This window comes from Bactrocera neohumeralis, chromosome 6 (assembly GCF_024586455.1).
Source record: "Bactrocera neohumeralis isolate Rockhampton chromosome 6, APGP_CSIRO_Bneo_wtdbg2-racon-allhic-juicebox.fasta_v2, whole genome shotgun sequence".
Taxonomy (NCBI): Eukaryota; Metazoa; Arthropoda; class Insecta; order Diptera; family Tephritidae; genus Bactrocera; species Bactrocera neohumeralis.
This window is the reverse complement of record NC_065923.1, coordinates 58,302,323-58,320,986: the sequence shown is the minus strand read 5'-3', so window position 1 is coordinate 58,320,986 and position 18,664 is coordinate 58,302,323.

Here is an 18,664-nt window from a genome sequence, read left to right as displayed (position 1 = left end):
TCTTCAATCTGTTCTTTGGTCTCGCCAAACGAATATTTTGCTTTCTGGAGGCGCAATCTCATCAAAAACTCCGTAACTCCTTCCAGTGGTGTTATAGAACGAAACAAGTGTCTCTCAAAAGCGGAATTCCGTTGTGACGAAAAATACTCATTGAGTTTTGATATCAAAGGTGTAAACACATCGTTTTTCGCTTGCTCATCATATGGTACCTACTAAAGCTCTAGAAATGCTATATACCACTGCCTGGAGCTGGGATCCTCCCAAATGTAGGAGTTTATTTCTTTTCTTATATATGGAGGTTATCTCCTCTGCATCAATATATAGTATATAAAACGAACGCAACCACGCCTCCCACTCCGTACGCCATAACGCCTTGTCCATTCCCTGACATAGAAATGGTTTCAGTTCCGTCATGTTTATTTCTCGCTGAAACGATTACCATAAAACATTTTATTTTATAAAAAAAAAACAAAAATCATATAAATTAATTTCGATTACATTTGGAAAACTGTGTTTTCTTATTTTTCATTGATTGAGAAAAAAACTCATGAGCTAAAATTTTCCTCTTGACCTTGTTGTTACACATAAAGAAAAACAAATGAATCACTTTACCCTTGTTTCCAACGTTAATAAATTTGCAATATAGTTTCTTAATACAATACCTAATTACATTTCGTCCCTTTCTGTATTTCATTTCAAATATACAAATATACACATATTCTCAATCATTAATTTCGCTCTTACATTTGTCTCATTCCATTTGGAATAGACTCTTTACTTATTTTACTTTTCGTTTTTTCTAGATTTCTCGAATCATCTTCAAATTTTCTAATTTTTTTAATTTTTCAATTCATTTGCAATTGTCTCATTTCATTTGGAATAGACTCTTTACTTATTTTATTGTTTCGTATTTTTTTTAAATTATATTTAAATTTTTTAAATTTCTCGATTCATTATCAAATATTCAAATTTTCATACTTTTTTTTTGTCTTTTTGGAATATCTCAGTCCATTTGCGAATTTGAAATTCTTTTTTTCAATTTCTCAATTCATTTTAAACATTTTTATTTTCACCTTGAAATTTCCAATTTATTTCAATATCATTCTGAATAAAATTTTCTTCTTACATTCCCCTACACACATATTCAACCAAAATACCCGTATGAATCTGTGCGTGTGCGATTGGCGTCGCTATTCCCGTTTGAATTCAAAATCGTATACGGTCTTTCTGATTTTATCTAAAATACTTCCCAATTATCCTCGTCGCCAATGTAATATTCTGCGATTTCCAGGATTTATTATAATTTATATAAATAACTAACAATTATAATATTATATTAATAACTATCGGACTTCCCGTCCGGCACGGTCGGCGTCAAATATGTATCTAATATCAATTGTCATATTTACAGGCACGTTACATCAAAGCCTTCCTTGTTGCTAAATTATGAGAGCGTATTGTCACTTTCTTTAACAGGTACAGATCTCCACAGAAGGTATCTTTGGTACAACAGCCAGTAAATACAGCCTCCACGAGAAAACATCCCCACATGGGACATGATAATATTTCCCCAAAAATGCTAATTGAGTTACCAATTATTGCTGTAGAGCTGCTCTCTTTGCTCTTCAATGCAATTCTTAGTTTCGGATACTATTTAATTTCATGGAGAAAGTCGCAGATTACCTTGATAGATAAACCTGGGAAAGACTTAACACAGCCGTCTTCGTACAGACCAATCAGTATTCTACCCTGTTTTTCTAAAGTATTTGAAAAACTATTACTGTCAAAGATGTCTCCTTTTAGGAAAAAAGGTCTTTTATAAAAGATTAAAAAAATTCTACCTTTAGAATTGTATAAAACATTGGAGTCTTATTTAAATAATAAACAATTTATGGTGAAAGTACCACAGTGTTGTGTACCACAGGGCAGCGTTTTAGGCCCAACTCTATACATCATATATACAGCAGATCTTCCAACAGCTAAAAATGTATTAACTTCAACTTTTGCCGATGACACAGCTATAGTGAGCCGTAACAATTGCCACATTTTAGCATCAAGAATATTAGCGGAGCTTTTAAGTTCTGTCGAAGAATGGCTAGCGAACTGGCATTTAAATGTGAATGAACAGAAGTGTAAGCATGTGCCCGGCAGTAAAATTAACAATATTTTAGTACCCCAAGCGAACGAAGTAACATATCTTGGAATTCACCTAGATAGAAGACTCATGTGGAGAAAACACATCTCTAGTGAAATAACATGTATGAAGATTAGAGCTGCAAATTTAAATTGGCTTTTAAATAAAAACTCCAAACTAAGCCTAGTGGGGTACGACCTGTGTAACTAATATTGATATAATACAAAGGTTCCAAATCAAAAATGCTTAGAACAATCACGTGTTCACCATGGTACATACGTAATGAAAATATCCATAAAAATCTTGGTATTTCTATGGTAAAGAAAGAAGTAGAAGATAGCAGAATTAAATATATGCATATCTAAACTCCGAGATCACCCAAACGCCTTAAAAGAAGAGATATGGCTGCGTATTAAAGAGGAACGTATCACCAAAACAGGTCAATCACTTGCTTGAGCCTGTGTAGTTTTTAAATAAATTTAAGATTTTATAATTTGTTGTTAGGCTTTAAAAAAAACAGATCCAATAAATAAAATAATATTGAAAGAAAAAAATACTATTAAATATATATAGTATATTGTGATTGCGACGTAAAACGATTTATGGCTGTAAAGGCTTGTTCCCGCATAGTATTAGGACAATAAAAAGCATGCATTAAGTCGTCTTGAAAATGAAAGACGTATGCGAATTCTTCGGGCAAACTCATTATACAGAGTTAGTGAGAAATTACAAAATACTGACAATGTAATCATCTGATTAGTGTTGCTTAGGCGTTTTGCGGGAGATATATGGTCATTTGCGTATTGACAACAGCGAATACCCGCAGTCGATGCAACGATGAGTACGAGATATACAGTGATATTGGCATAGTTTCAACAAATCAAGATACATCGCCTGCTCTGGCTAGGTCGTGTTGTCCGGATGGATGAGAACACTTCAGCTTTGAAGGCTTTCCTCTGGGCTTTTCTTATTTCGGACTTATACATTGTGAGCCTTTTGAGGGTTCTAATGTCAGCCAGAGAGGTTGCCCTTTACCGCTTGGTGAAATAATTGGACTGGAGCTCTCCAAAAATATTTAAAAGCAGTGATGAACGCTTCGACGCCCTGGTTCACCGTGCTTTGAGGGACTGCGGAATTCTCCTCTAGCTCGTTAAGAAGGGCTAGTCGGAGCTTCCTGCAATATAGATCCTAGTTAGTTTTATTGAAATTCTATAGAGGCACTCCGCATTGTGCAGTATGACCGCTTGCCGATAAGGTTTCGTATCCTATTCAGATGCCCTCTGACGGAACCCTCGCTCATCACCCTTCTGCTGAAGAGATACCTACGCTCCAAAAGCGCCTAGCGTCGGTCCGACTTCTCCTTCTGGGCCGGAGTGTTGTACTTTATACTAGGTAGTCTTAGCGAGTCCAGGTTCTACATTCCCAGGGATAGATCTGGATGTCGTTTCAATCGCCCTTCAGCGAGCAGAGCCTCTGTCCGTCCTCCGGAAGGTAGTCGCCTTTAATCGTACCAAGGTTATCTCTCACGAGGCCAACGGAAGGGGTAACGCACGTCTTTATTAGGCAGTACGTTCAGAGCTGACCAGCCTAAAGAGGAACATACTCTGGGGACTGCCATGGTTTCAACGGATTCGAAATTAGCTCACCAACCATTTGAACTGAGTGTCACCCTAGCATTCTTACGTTCACTTCCATTCATAGTCCAAGTCAATGCTAAGGTCAGTCGAGGAATTGATAAGGACGTGAAGACCGCAGGTCATTTAGCGTTACCCAGGACGCACCAACTAGGAGGCGACCTGCACTACACCCATATTAGTCTTATCACAAAGTGACTCGATGCCATTGATAACGAGGTTAGGCTATTTTAAGCCGCCCTGATAGCTGATATTTGAAACACAATTGCCGCAGGTTAGCGGGTAACGCAACGACGAGTGGTGAACAGCTGCCCGCCATGAAATTCGGGCGAGTAAACACAATTGCGACGGAGACAGAAATTACAAAAGAAGTAATTCGACAGTATTTTTTATTTATTTATAGGGAAATGCACTTAAATTTTGCAAAATAATGTCGTAAATACGTATGTAGACATTCGTCTTTAATTTGTGAAATGTGTACAACTGACAAAAAAAAGAAACTCTGAAATCTTTGAACCGACCGATAAAATAGAAATAAACTTAAGTACTCGTATTGTGACGCCGGAATAATTGCCGACAGCCAAAAATTCGTTCCCGCGCAATTATGTGCCATTACAGGCATATCCATGCGTTCTAATTTTGACAGCGGGAATAAGACAACCCGCTATCTGGAGCAGTAAGTTAATGGTTGCAATCTCGGCTTGGAAAATACTGCAATAGTCAGGAAGTCTGAAAATGGAGTTCATAGAGAGCACCTGACAGTAAACACCTCCACCAACCTTCCCCCCAAGCTTTGACCCATCCGTAAAGAAGCTCACTGTTTCTTTCCTCAACGGGCAGAGAAAAGCTGTATATACCTTCTGGCGATATCTAGGGCCCTATGTGTAAAATAGCATAAGGTGCCATGGTTGGGGTAAACTTTAGTGCACCATTTGTGTTGATGAACACCGCGCCTTGAAAGCTCTCGAATTTGTTTGAAAGTTTCCATAGAAATAAATAGTTTGACTAGAGTGTCGTAAAGCCAGAGGACCATTTTGGGTGAGAGACCCTACCTTTTGCCATAAGTTTTCTGCACCAGTAAAAGGCAATCAATACCGCCTTAGGTCTCTCTTTGATATTTGATTTCCATGAAAGCTCCCTATCCACGACTAGAGCTAAATATTTTACAGTATCCGCCGGTTGTAGGCGGATGCTTCCCATTTGCGGCAGCGATGCTCCCGGTATCTTGTATCTTTTGGTAAATAAAACCATCTCAGTTTTTGTTGGGTTGATGGCAACACTGCTTCCGGCTGCCCATTTATTTACGAGCCTGAGATAACCTTGCGTAAACTCGTGCAAGGTACTTAAAAACTTTCCTTTGCTACATTGTATGCATAGGCAATTACCCTGCAGCCATTATCTTCAAGTTTATTTAGCAGGTTAACGACCAAGATTCATAGAAAAAGAGAAACAACTTCACTTTGTGTGGTGCCTTGAGTTTTGATTCAACGCCATAACCGTCCAGAGCATCTACGACTGTTTTCGGCAGGATGTCATTGAAAGCTCCCTCAATATCAAGGAAAGTCACAACAGCGAATTGTTTAAATTTTATGACTTCCTCAAGCCATGACATTATAGTATGCAGGGCAGCATCCTCTTATCCTTTGTTATGAGCCCCCTTTTGTACCAACCCATCAGATTTTCCAGAGCTTTTATTAAGACAAAGGAGAGTCTGATGGGCCGCAAGTCGAGATGAACGTAACTCTAATTCTCCTCCAGGCCCCTGCGACCTTTCCATGAAGTCCTCTTTGCTTTTCTTATCTCGGACTTGCCTATTGCAAGTTTTCGCTTACAATGAAATCAAAGAGCCACTCATCTCTGTTACTAATATCCCTGCAAGACGGGTAGATTAGGTAACGTTACTCTGGTGACCGAATGAGCTACGCATATACCAGTTTTGGTCCTTTGTGATACCAAATGGAGTTCAGTTACGTGGTCCATGAGGAGTAGTAATCCTTTCGGATGCCTGCGCTTGATGCGAATTTCAAAAAAGTTTGTAGCCTTACTATTGCTACATTTTAACATTTTCTGAAGTCTTTCCGATCTGTTAGTCCCAGTTTGCAGGCGTGTGCTGCCACCAGACAGTGACCAGTTAGTATTCCGACCATGTTCCCTTCTATCAAGTGGCAGTAGGAATGTGTGTGTTGTCTAATGGAGAAGTAGATATATCTATGGTCAGAGAACGACGGTGTGTTTAGTGCTCTCCAGTTTTCTACTAATTTATGTATTTCTAGTTTTGTATAATGTTATGTCTAGAACGTTTCTGGGGGTGGGTTCTATACAGGTGTTGTCTAATGGAGAAGTATATATACCTATGGTCAGAGAACGACGATGTGCTTAGCACACTGCAGTTTTCTACCAATTTATGCATCTCTACTTGTGTATAGTGTTATGTCTAGAACGTTTCTGGGGGCGGTTTCTATACAGGTGGGTTTCTCATCTACTTTCAGACTGCTTTGTAAAATTAAATTGAGTAGGTACTCACCTCACTGATTGATGTCGGAGCTGCCCCGAATCGTATGATGGGCGTTGGCATCATCACAACCATCAGATCATCTGTGGAAAGACTGAAGCCATTATCGCCATTACGACTTCAAAGTTATGACTGTCAACACTGACGTGAGAGCCAAGTCGCGAGTGCGACGACTGTTTGTTTGATGACAGGAGATATTTGGTCCTACCCTCGTTCACTGCCAGACCCATTTGCTTTGCTTCCTTGACCAGTCTGGAGAAAGCAGAACTAAGGGCGCGGGTGTTGATATCATCCAGCCATCAGCTGTACACTCTTATAAAAGATTGTACCTGCACGATTAAGTTCTACAGCTCGAACTATTTTCTCCAGCAGCAGATTGAAGAAGTCGCACGATAGGGAGTCGCCTTGTCTGAAATCTCGTTTGGTATCGAACGGCTGGGAGAGGTCCTTCCCTATCCTGATGGAACTTTTGATGTTGTTTAACGTCAGTTAAATTCAGACATCGCGGCATAAAGGCAGCTCCTTTTCGTGCTGTCAAAAGCAACTTTGAAATCGATGAAGAGGTGGTGTGTATCGATTCTCCTTTGCTGGTTCTACAAGAGTATGCTCTGATCTTGAAACCTTCTGTTATTAGAATTTTCGAGCATTACTCCTGTCCGCCAGCTTGTCAAGCTCTTCATACACACCCATTACGGCCTCTTTCTTTTTCTGTCAGCAAATGCGTCTCGTTTTCCTCTTCAACTCTGGGTATCTAACTCATCCCGCACTTGTTGTGGTCGATCGTAACGTTGCGAGGTAGCCAGTCTGTTTTCTCTCCGCTGCGACACGGCACTCCTCGTCGTACCAGCTGTTCGTTTGCACTTTCCGAAAACCAATGGTTTCGGTCGCAGCTGTACGTAAGGAGTTTGAAATGCCGTCCCACAGATCCCTTATACCGAGTTGTTGACGAGTGTTCTCAGAGAGCAAGAGTGCCAGTCGAGTAGAAAATCGTTCTGTTGCCTGTTGTGATTGCAGCTTCTCGACGTCGAACCTTCCTTGTGTTTGTTGACGTGCATTTTTTGCTGCACAGAGGCGGGTGCGAATCTTGGCTGTAACAAGATAGTGGTCCCAGTCGATGTTAGGACCTCGGAGCGCACGCACATCTAAAACACTGGAGACATGTCTTCCGTCTATCACAACATGATCGATCTAGTTGGTGGTTTTTCGATCCGGAGACAGCCAGGTAGCTTGATGAAATTTCTTATGCTGGAATCTAATACTACAGATCAATCAGCCTCGATCCATTTGGGGATTTTTCGTAGTGGAGGCTGAATTTACCGACCGTAGTGCTAAATATACCTTCCTTGCCCACTCTGGCGTTAAAGTCGCAAGAGCACGAGTTTGATATCGTGGGGAGGCAGCTCTCATAGGTGCGCTCCAACCGGTCATAGAAGGCATCTTTGGTCACATTGTCCTTCTCTTCCGTCGGGGCGTGGGTGCAAATCAGCGATATGTTGAAGAACTTCGTTTTGATGCGGAATTACCAGGGTGAATGACAGTACTCGGCGACGGAGTCTCTCTCCCACCACGAATCTCACATCAAAATTGCGGTCCTTTATATGGCCACTGTAGTAAATGCCACAAGGACCAACTCGCCTCAGCCCTTGTCCCGTCCATCGCATTTTTTGGACGGCAGTGATGTCAGCTTTCACTCTAACGAAGACATCAACCAGCTGGGCAGCGGAACCTTCCCAATTAAAGAACCGGACATTCGAGATGCATGCCCTCAAATCGTAGTCCTTATTTCGTTTGCCATGGTCGTCATCATCCGAGGCAGTCGATTAGTTTCATTGGTACGTGGCGTGTCCCAAACCCAGCGCCCAACACTGTGGAGGGGATGTTTCGCCTTCTCACCTTAGCTCGCCTTCAAACGGATGTTCTTAGGCTACCCAGAGCATAATTGGTCAAAGACCTGAAGTTGTGAGCTGCTTGAGCCATATGTAAAACAATCGTTTCTGGCCACACCCAAGTGAATGGCGATCAGAGAACTTTCCTCACTTGCGTGAACTTTTACACATGATTCCATCCTATTTAGGCCATGAAAACATACTCATTATGTGCACATAACCAGGATTTGTATGTGTTTTCCCATATTTTTAGCAAAGAGGACAACACACATGCAAATTTGCTTTATTTAACTTTGCAGCTGTTAACATTGGAACACTGGAGAATATGAGCACAAGTGTTGTCTTTATTTATCCAAATCTGCAATAAACAAATTTCTAGTTCTTATGCACTTAAGAGAACACATATGTGTAATTTTGAATTTATTTTTCAACTCTTACCCCCTCAAATGTTAGTGATTGACAAACACAAAATCCCCCCTCAAACCAGGCGCTGTAGCTTAACTCTAAGGGGTCGCTATTTTTTTTTAGGTTCCCATACATTTTACATAGGAATTTTCGTTTTCTCAATCAAACTAAAATTTCACTAACTAATTTTCGTGTCTCAAAAAAAGCCATAAGATATTCAGAAAGTTCATTTTTCAAACTTTGGAAATTACCGCTTAAAATTTTTTTTTGAAACACCCTAATATACATAAATATATCTGTGTGTGATAAAAAATATATATTTTAGCATCTAAGCTTTTATTTCCACAAAAACGCCTTCAATGCTTAGGCGAAATCTTTAAAACATAGGCATTTTGTTTCGCTTTCTCTTATTATTTCAACTTGTTCCAATTGCTTGCATATCAAGTATGAGAAATATGTGGAAAATTAGTTCCTCTATTCAGTATTATGTAGGTAGTCTTAAGGTGAATTCGCTAATTATAGTACACTGCTACAATCTGCATGCTTTTTACAGTATTATACGAACCTGGTGAACGCTACGCTTTGGACACGATAGATAAACTCTCAACAGAAACAAATAAATGTTTTTGTGTCAAGAAAATGTTTGGTGACCCAGACCTCATCCCGCTCAATATTCACACAGAGTATTTATCCTCGAAAACTTGATTGGTTGAACACATGACCACATGAGGACCGTACTTACGCCCAAATTAAGCCCTTTATGCTCTTGGTTACATTGTTTAATACTGCTTAGCTTGCAGCTTAGGAAATTGTGTCTCCAACTGTCTCCGAAAATTAAAAATTCTGCTTATTTTCTGTTTCTTCGTCTATTTAGAAATTATTCTCTATCCCAGCAAACAATAGTTATTAGTTCTTGCTCAGTTGTTTGCAAGACCTAAAACTAATCGAGATAAATCTTCTCAACTGGTGATGCTGGATACTTTTTTAGACGTGTCATTTGAATAAGGAAAAACTTTTTAGGGAATCGGAATCTTTTTACTTGATTTATACTCATCTTTGCTTGCTATAATGAACAGACTAACTTCGGAACAATGTTTGCAAATCGTGTAAATTTATTGCTAAAATATTCTTCTTCTTCTTAATTGGCGTTGACACCGCTTACGCGATTATAGCCGAGTTAACAACAGCGCGCCAGTCGTTTCTTCTTTTCGCTACGTGACGCCAATTGGATATTCCAAGCGAAGCCAGGTCCTTCTCCACTTGGTCCTTCCAACGGAGTGGAGGTCTTCCTCTTCCTCTGCTTCCCCGGCGGGTACAGCGTCGAATACTTTCAGAGCTGGAGTGTTTTCGTCCATTCGGACAACATGACCTAGCCAGCGTAGCCGCTGTCTTTTAATTCGCTGAACTTTGTAAAAGTCGTCGTATATCTCCTACAGCTCATCGTTCCATCGAATACGATATTCGCCGTAGCCAATGCGCAAAGGACCATAAATCTTTCGCAGAACCTTTCTCTCGAAAACTCGTAACGTCGACTCATCGATTGCTGTCATCGTCCAAGCCTCTGCACCATATAGCAGGACGGGAATTATGAGCGACTTATAGAGTTTGGCTTTTGTTCGTCGAGAGAGGACTTTACTTTTCAATTGCCTACTCAGTCCGCAGTAGCACCTGTTGGCAAGAGCAATCCTACGTTGGAATTTCATAGCAGAAACTATGAATTTTACATATTTATGTAAAAAGTATTTACTAACAATAATTATTCAAAAAGAAAATTAAGAAATGTTAATGTTCATGAAAATAGTAGTGCCTATTTTGTTAAAGGAAAATTAGAAAAAAATCCAAACAAAAATTTTAATTTTATATAGTAAATCTTTTCGATCTACTAATATTTGATTCTAAAGCCTTTATTTTTATTACATTCATACACCGACGTTGCATACGGAATATTAGATCCTGACCTCGTCTCATTAGGATTTGACCATATGGCTCCTTGACTTTAGCCAAAGTTGTGTTCAACTTGATGGATTTGCTGTTGCTACAACTCGTTTAAGATTTCTCAAAATTTTTTTTTTGAATTCAGGTCCAGTGTTTACTCTGGCCGTGACATTACGTCGATCCTTTCTGATGCAAACCCCCTTTAGGTAGTTTGGTCGTATGTTTTGGGTCATTATCCTGTTCAAACGTCCTTTTTATAGAAATTTCCAGCTGACAAACCTCCTTCAACAGTTGTACATACCAAATTTAGTTTAGTAGTACGTAAATCAAGTCCATACTATAATGCTCAGACCACTATGTTTCAAAATTTTGGTAGTGTACCTCGAATGATCTTATGTGTTTGGTAGTAGACGGACGTACTTTCTGGACCCGGCTCCACCAAAACTAAGCAATTTTTTTTTTATTGGTCCATATCAAATTCCGCCATTTTGTAGATGGCCAATTGAAATGTTCTTTTGTGAACATTATTCTTGCAGCCATATGTTTCTTCGTTAAAAGAGTTACTTTCGGGAAACTTTTTATTTTCAAATAGTCTCCAAACGTTTTTTTATAAATTTTGTGTATGGTTAGTAATTGATTTTAAATATCGTTTATTCTTTCTATATTATAATATTGATTTTTGTTCATTTTCTTTCATGATTTACTGCTCTATCATTGTATTTTACGGCATTGTATATCATTATGGAGCTGTATTTTACCTTAGCTTCGATTTCTTCTAGGTTCTGTCTTGTTTCTTTAACTTTATTATCAACAATTTCTTCCTCTACCTACTAAAAATTAAAGAGAAATGGCTTTTCAAAAAAATTGCATCAGAAAATTTGTAAATCACTTAAATCCATTTTTTTATCACAATTATCTTATAATTTTTTTCATTTATTGACCCCTTACGACAAGCACTACTATTTTAATAAACAACTTAACTTAACTTCTCGAGTAAACTTGAGTAATCTCAGTACACTCTACGTAGTGGTTTCTGACATCGTGCTGTCTTTGAAACCGCTATACTTGATTCCGACTTTCCAGCTGACATTAAACGGTTATACTAGCCAATATGTGTGATATTTCAATTAAGGGTAATCTTTTTCCATTTTTTTTTGCATTTTCTGTTCCTTTATACCCTTAGAATTAATGTAGAATTTTTTTTAAATGACCAAAAAATACCTGGCTATCGTCCCTACTAGATTCATAATTTTTTTATAATTTATTGACAAAATTTATGTAAAAAAAGGAATAATTAAAAAAAAAACGTTAAATTCTTTTTTATTTATCAACATTTTTTCATAATTCTAGTAGGGACGATAACTATTCATGTACGTATGTTTTAAAAATAAATTGGGTTTTTGTGATTCAGATGATTCAAACATGAGTCGTGGTCCGCCAGTAAAAAAACGAGTCTCATTCACCCAGCCATTTCTCCGACAGATGTCATCAAAAAATTCCGAATTTACTTATACGCTCCACTATATACCTCATGATATGTATAAAAAGTTCTATTGGAGAATAAAAATCTCTATGATAATAAATAAAATGGATATATTTTTAAGCATAATGTGGTTTTGTGTTGAATTTGATTGAAATTGGTATAAACATCACTTCCTCTATTATGATTTCTAGTTTTTAAACTTTGAACAATACTAGAGTAGTGTTTGGTTACACCCGAACTTAGCACTTCCTTACTTATTTTCCATAACGATTCTTTATCCGACTATTTGACCTAACCGAATATAACCTAAACTTATATTTTTTAATATTTTGGTAACCTTTCGTTTAAATTTCTAATGTTTTAATTAGTTTATCAAAATCAAATTTTAAGTTATAGGCATTTTAATAAATTATAATTTTTTTATGAATTTGGTAGACTGCCTAGGGCATTTTAAAAATTTACACACCAACACATAATTTTGGTTTATTTATATTATTTTAATGAATTGAGGAAAAACGAATAGTGAAATTTTGTGTGCTGTTACGCTTAAATACGTGCGAAAAATCTATTACAAACATGCATATAAATTTATATCTAAATATATACATATGTATATATACATATATGTCTGTATAAGATGTGTGCATATGCATATATAAAAGCGTGTTTAAGTGTACAAATTTATACATATATACAAGTATGTATGTATGAGATGTGAAATGTGTGATTAATAAGAGTACGTTGTGATCTATTTTTGAAAGTTCTTCTCAGCTATTCGAAACATATTGTATTGTATTTTTAAAATTAGTGTGTGATAAGTAACAGAAGAACTGTGAGGTGCAAATATTTTCAAGTAAGTTTAAACGCTGCATGCTTGTTTGGTGAAAAAAAAGAAAACGCTTCAATTCAAAGTAGAAAAACTACACGATTTTTAAAAAGTGTTTTTTAGTTTTGGAGTTTACAAGCTTTAACAAACGGTGTGCATCCACTTCGATTAAGTATTTTAAAGGAATTTATTTAGCAAGGTGTTTATTTTATATTATTATATAATTGTGAATTCGAAATTCTAAGTATTGTTTATAATTTAAATGAAGACATTGAAAAAGAGATTATTTTTATTGCTTTAAGTGAAAGAACACATATTTACATATGAAAATGCTTGTGTTTACTACTTTTTTTGAAAATGTTGGAATAAAATATTTACGAGATTGGAAAAAGGAAATGAATAAAGTAATTAAAATTATTTATAAAATTAAAATTCAATTTATTTTTCCTTGATTACGTACATGCCATATTTAGTGACTTCTCAAAAAAAAAAAGAAATTTTGCTTTATTTTATTAACAAAAATATTTTAACCGAGCTTTTGCTTGCATTTTCGTGCTAATTAGCACTCAGCAATGAAAAATTAAAAGAAAATTTAATTGTGTAAGAAACTAAGTGAGTATTTTCAATTTTTCCAAATCATCACGGCGAATTCCGGTTATTTAACGTCGAAGGTGAAGATTTCAAACCACTAGTCTATATACTATTGCAAACGAGGCAAGGGTACATTTCGAAATATGCACACTCTTATATATTTTTATGCACATATACTACAGATAAACACACCAAGGTACATATATGTTTTTATGACCTCATAGTCACGTTAATTAAAATCAAAATGGTGCATGGAATATTCAAATTTGTTTATATTTTGGCTGAAAGTTCTGATAAACAATTTTGAATATCGAGGGCGTTCCAATAAATTACTATGTACAGTATAGAATACCGGTTATGCACATGTATATGCTTAAGGAAATAGGTTAGTCTAGATCTCTCAAACAAGCGTAAATTGGACAAATTTATTCTCGGAGTAAAGAAAAGAGAACTCTTACATGCTTTTCTAAAAATGTCCTTAAATGTTTAAAAAATTTATATTAATATTTTTTTACAAAATGGTGAAAGTGTTTGTAGAAAGTCTATCTGAAACAAAATAAGAAACAGGATCCACATAAGACTTATATTTTTGTTTTATGTAAATTTTTCACAAACTAGTAAAATAGTCAAATGTGCATATATAATATTACTCTATCGACCGCGATTCATCACGGCTGTTATCTATATATGGTATGTACATACGTATATTTATTAGTCATTTCCGCTATTTTATTATATTAGCGATAATAAGCAGATTGACATTACGAATTTGCAAAAATCATTACCCACAATATAAATAATTAGGCACACAATAGCGTGCAACATATGTATATGAACATACATACTACATATGAACCCAAGTGCTATCATATATACACATACAAATATGTATGTATGGTATGTGTATATAAAATATCATATTAGACTATAGTATTTTCGAAAAATGAGATGTTTTTTGAAACACAACCAACAATCATTTCTATTTTTATGCCCTTTTCATAAACGACAATAAGCAAGGCAAAATACAAAATAAAACCGTCTTTTAGCAACATATCTAGATGAATGTTCATATGTACATGTATGAATACGGATTCATGTTCAATGTACATTCTTATTAAATATACTTGTACCTGTACTAAGTAAAGTGTCAAGTGCGATTACGCATGCTACCATAAATGTGTATTCATTAGTGTTGTAGAAATTAACAATTATTAAGATTCCCGAAATGATAAAAAAATATAATACCGTTCTTTTGGAATAAGAGCCACTCTTTATTTGTACAAGCACAGGTTATGCAGCATCTATAAACTTGATCTACCATTTTGTAATGTCGATTGTAATTTACACATGTATATACATATATAGTATGAAAATATTGCAACATGGCCAGGGCAGCCAAAAAATTTATCATGTGAAAATTCTTTTAATAAAAAATAACAGAAATATCGTATTCGGAAAACAAAACTATTCTAACTCAAAACTACATTAATAAAGAATAACAAAAATATTCATACTATAATAATCAATTATTAAACAAGTTATTTGGAATCAATCTATTCTAGTGATCAAAACGGTAGTCGATGATTTAATAATTCCACACTAATCATAGAAATTTTGAAGACATCAAAGAAGACCTCCTTGAAAAGTTCCGACCGAATACTATAAACATTATTAGATCAAAGCCAGGGAATACCTACAGGTGCAAAGACTTGTAAGTTATATGAGGTCTAGGGCAAGTTTTCCCGCGATTTTTGTCCATATATATGATATAAAGACAACTGGAAGTTCTTTCTATTTGGTATATGGGGGCTAAAGAAATTATTGATCCGATTCAACCCTTTTTGAGATACAGGCATATTATTGTTAGAAACTGATTCTCTCCAAATTTTTAATTGACCAATATTTTCAATAAACAGTTCGCAATTTGAACTTTGATCCACATATTCGGTATCTGGAGGTTTAAGTAGTGGATGTGGTTATCACCCGACTTCGTCCACTTTTACAGTGTCGGGTGGAGCGTTCAAAAGAATTGTTATGAGTAGATTTGTATATTGTATCTTAAGTGGCTTGGCTGATATGCACATTAAACCTCTTAAAGGGCGGGGACACGCTCATTATTCCAAACCGTTTATTGCCTTTCATAGAATTTCGTTTAACGCCTCGCGTTTTGTGGGCATTGCATTGATCTAAATACCCCCATCTACGAACTCGTCCTCACTTTTTTGCCAAGCAACAGGGGTACCACATTTTATAACGATATTTAAATTTTTACTCAAGGTATCGCCTAGACAGAGGGTCAGACGTACCCACCGACAGACAGACAGTCACTCGGATTTCAAATTGTATCATGATCCTGATCACTTATATATACACGTATATATAACCCTATATTTATCTCGATTATTTTAAGGTAATACAATCAACCGTAAGGTGAACAAAACTGTTACGAGTATACTCTGTAGCAACATGTTGCATTCATTGGTGTTAAAGGGGCACACTTTATATGACGGCATAACAAAGGTTTTTATGCTCTTACATGTGATATAAAGTTTGATATAGGCTTATTTATATATATAGTAAGCTATCAGGATGATAAAACGAGTTGAAATCCGAGTTACAGTTTGTACGTCCGTCCGTCTGACTGTTTGTGCAAGCAATAACTTGAGTAAAGATTGAGCCGCAATGAAACTTGGTATCACGGTTCCTCGACACAAAAATTAAGGACGAATTCTTAGATGGGCGTGATCGGACCACTGCCAAGCCCACAAGAGGCCATTAATCGAAAACCTGTATATTGCCTTAACTAAGACGAAAAATAAGATACAAAATGTTACATATTTGGGTGAAAAATTTGTTTAAAAGTAGGTATGGACTCGCCCCTAATAGGTTTATTGTATATATCTCCAAAACCTTTTAAGCTATAGCACCCAAATTTGCACGGGCATATCGTTTCAACACCTCTTGCGAAAGCAGGACAAAAAGTGATATCGGATAATAATAACGCCCGCTCTCCATAAAACGATTTTGGTAAAAACTATTAAAATACCGAGAGTGCTTTATAGCAGCAGGACTCAGAATTGGGCAATAGGCCCAATTGGCACCGCCCATATTTAGGTTAAAATCCATACATCGGGACCTAATTTACCGATTTTAACCAAATTCGGCACATTATACTATCCTGACATTCCTTCATTATAGTGTGAAAATGGAAATCAGACGACAAACATCCCTTCTTCCCATATAACATAATTTTAAGTTATATCTGATTCTTTCACTTTCTATTATGGAAATCAATTACCAATCAATGTATCGGGTAAAACTTTGCTCGAATAGTGTGCTTAAAGTAGGCCACCTTACGACCAAAATTTGCCTAATTCGGTGAGAAATATTATTAAAAGAATTGTTTCCTCTTAATAGTAAGTCTGTATGTCAAAAATGGGTTGACTCTGATGAATATTTCTATTAGCCCACATATACCTAATAGAAAGATTTTCGAATTTCCTGACTTATAACCCATACATCGGTCAATATGTCAGTTATCTTCATTAAAATGAGTGAGCGTGTTTTTCTGCTAACGATGCATCTAAAATGGGGTGAAAACTTGCCCTACCATCCATATACCTAATATCAGGTTTTTCAAACATCCGGTTGCTTTTACTCTTTATATGTGACCTGGTCTACGAAAAGGGAGCTAACGTGCGAAAACTAGTTTTCTGGGAAACAGCATAAACAGCATAAACGTCGTCAGTTTCTCGTTATCTCATTTTTTTTGACACCTAAGCCCCCTTTCCGTAGACCAAGTCACATATATTGTTGATGGTATGTGAGATATCTTAATGAAACTCAAAGAGCATCTGCTTCTGTCAATAATATGTAGCAACGCCAAAAATAGATGAAATTAGTTAATCTCCCATATACCTAAAACTAGATTTTCAAACTTCAGAATGGTGTTATAACTGAAAGTATATTATTGGATATTCTTTACTTTAATAGCGAAAATATGTAACATTAGGTTGAATGGAAAGGCGCCTTTGATGGTACATAATTCGCTTACGATTTCAAAATGAATGTTTAATTATTTCGCAACATATTTTATTTTAAAGTTTTGATAGCACCAGAAGGCAAATTTACAAGTTGCTTTAAAATGTTCAGTTACATCCGAAACTAGCCCTGCGAATTCGCCTACAACCATCCCTACTTGTCATATGAAAGAATTTTAAATATCACCTGATTCATTCATTTTCCAGTATACATATTAAGAACCAATCAATATATCCGGATAAAACTTTGTACGAATTTTGGATACAACACAAGGATAAAACTACATGCACTTTTAGAAGGCTTTTTTCCAGTTTCTCTCAGTTTTCTGGTCTCAGCGATTACATAAAACTGTAACCTCGTTGTATGTTTCTATACTGTTTCGCTGACCATTTTGATATGAAGATCGCGGTGCAGATCACGGGCATTTAAAATGTTTCTCAATACGTTTTTTTGGAATCTTTCCACAGTTTTGATATATAATACAAGTATATCAGTGAAGCCCATCCCCAAAGTTGAATTCCGTATGTGTCAAGGTTTTATTAAGATTTTACTTTATGCAGTTAACGGAGAATTCTTCCCGATTAGCCTGCTTATTTTGTTATATTTTAAGCTGAGCTCTGCAATTTGTGTGGGTGCTGAGATGGAGTACAGGATTACTTAATTTCGAATATTTAAAGGAATATGTGTAACACTTTTTTAATGCAGTTTACGTGAATTGATTTCGTTTAAGGCTTGGCACTTTTTCTGTGTCAATTCCACTATGTGGTTAATTGAAGTTTGCATTCTGCTGGACGATTCAACTTAATTTTTACCGGTAATATTAATGCAGATATAATCGGCAAATCTGGCAATTTTGCTGGTTATCACTAGTAAACAAGATACATATATAGGAGTGGTCCTGGGACACTTCCTTGAAGTACACCTGTTAAAACGCCTGTGCAGATGTTCCTATTCTCTATTGCATCTTCTTTTTTGCTTGGTATGTAGTTGGTCGGGTCGGGTGTGGGATGATGAGATCTATATCTAAATTGATTAATTGGTATAGGCAACAATGACATTGAACGATATGACGATGATTCATATGCGCGCTTCCCAAGTTTTTTAATCTTAGTAATTTCGTATACCTTTTATGCCATTTTAACCTTTGTTAGTGCTTTACGCCATGGATTTTTTACTACATTGAAAGTTATCAATTCGAAGCAGGAGCCTTTTTAGGT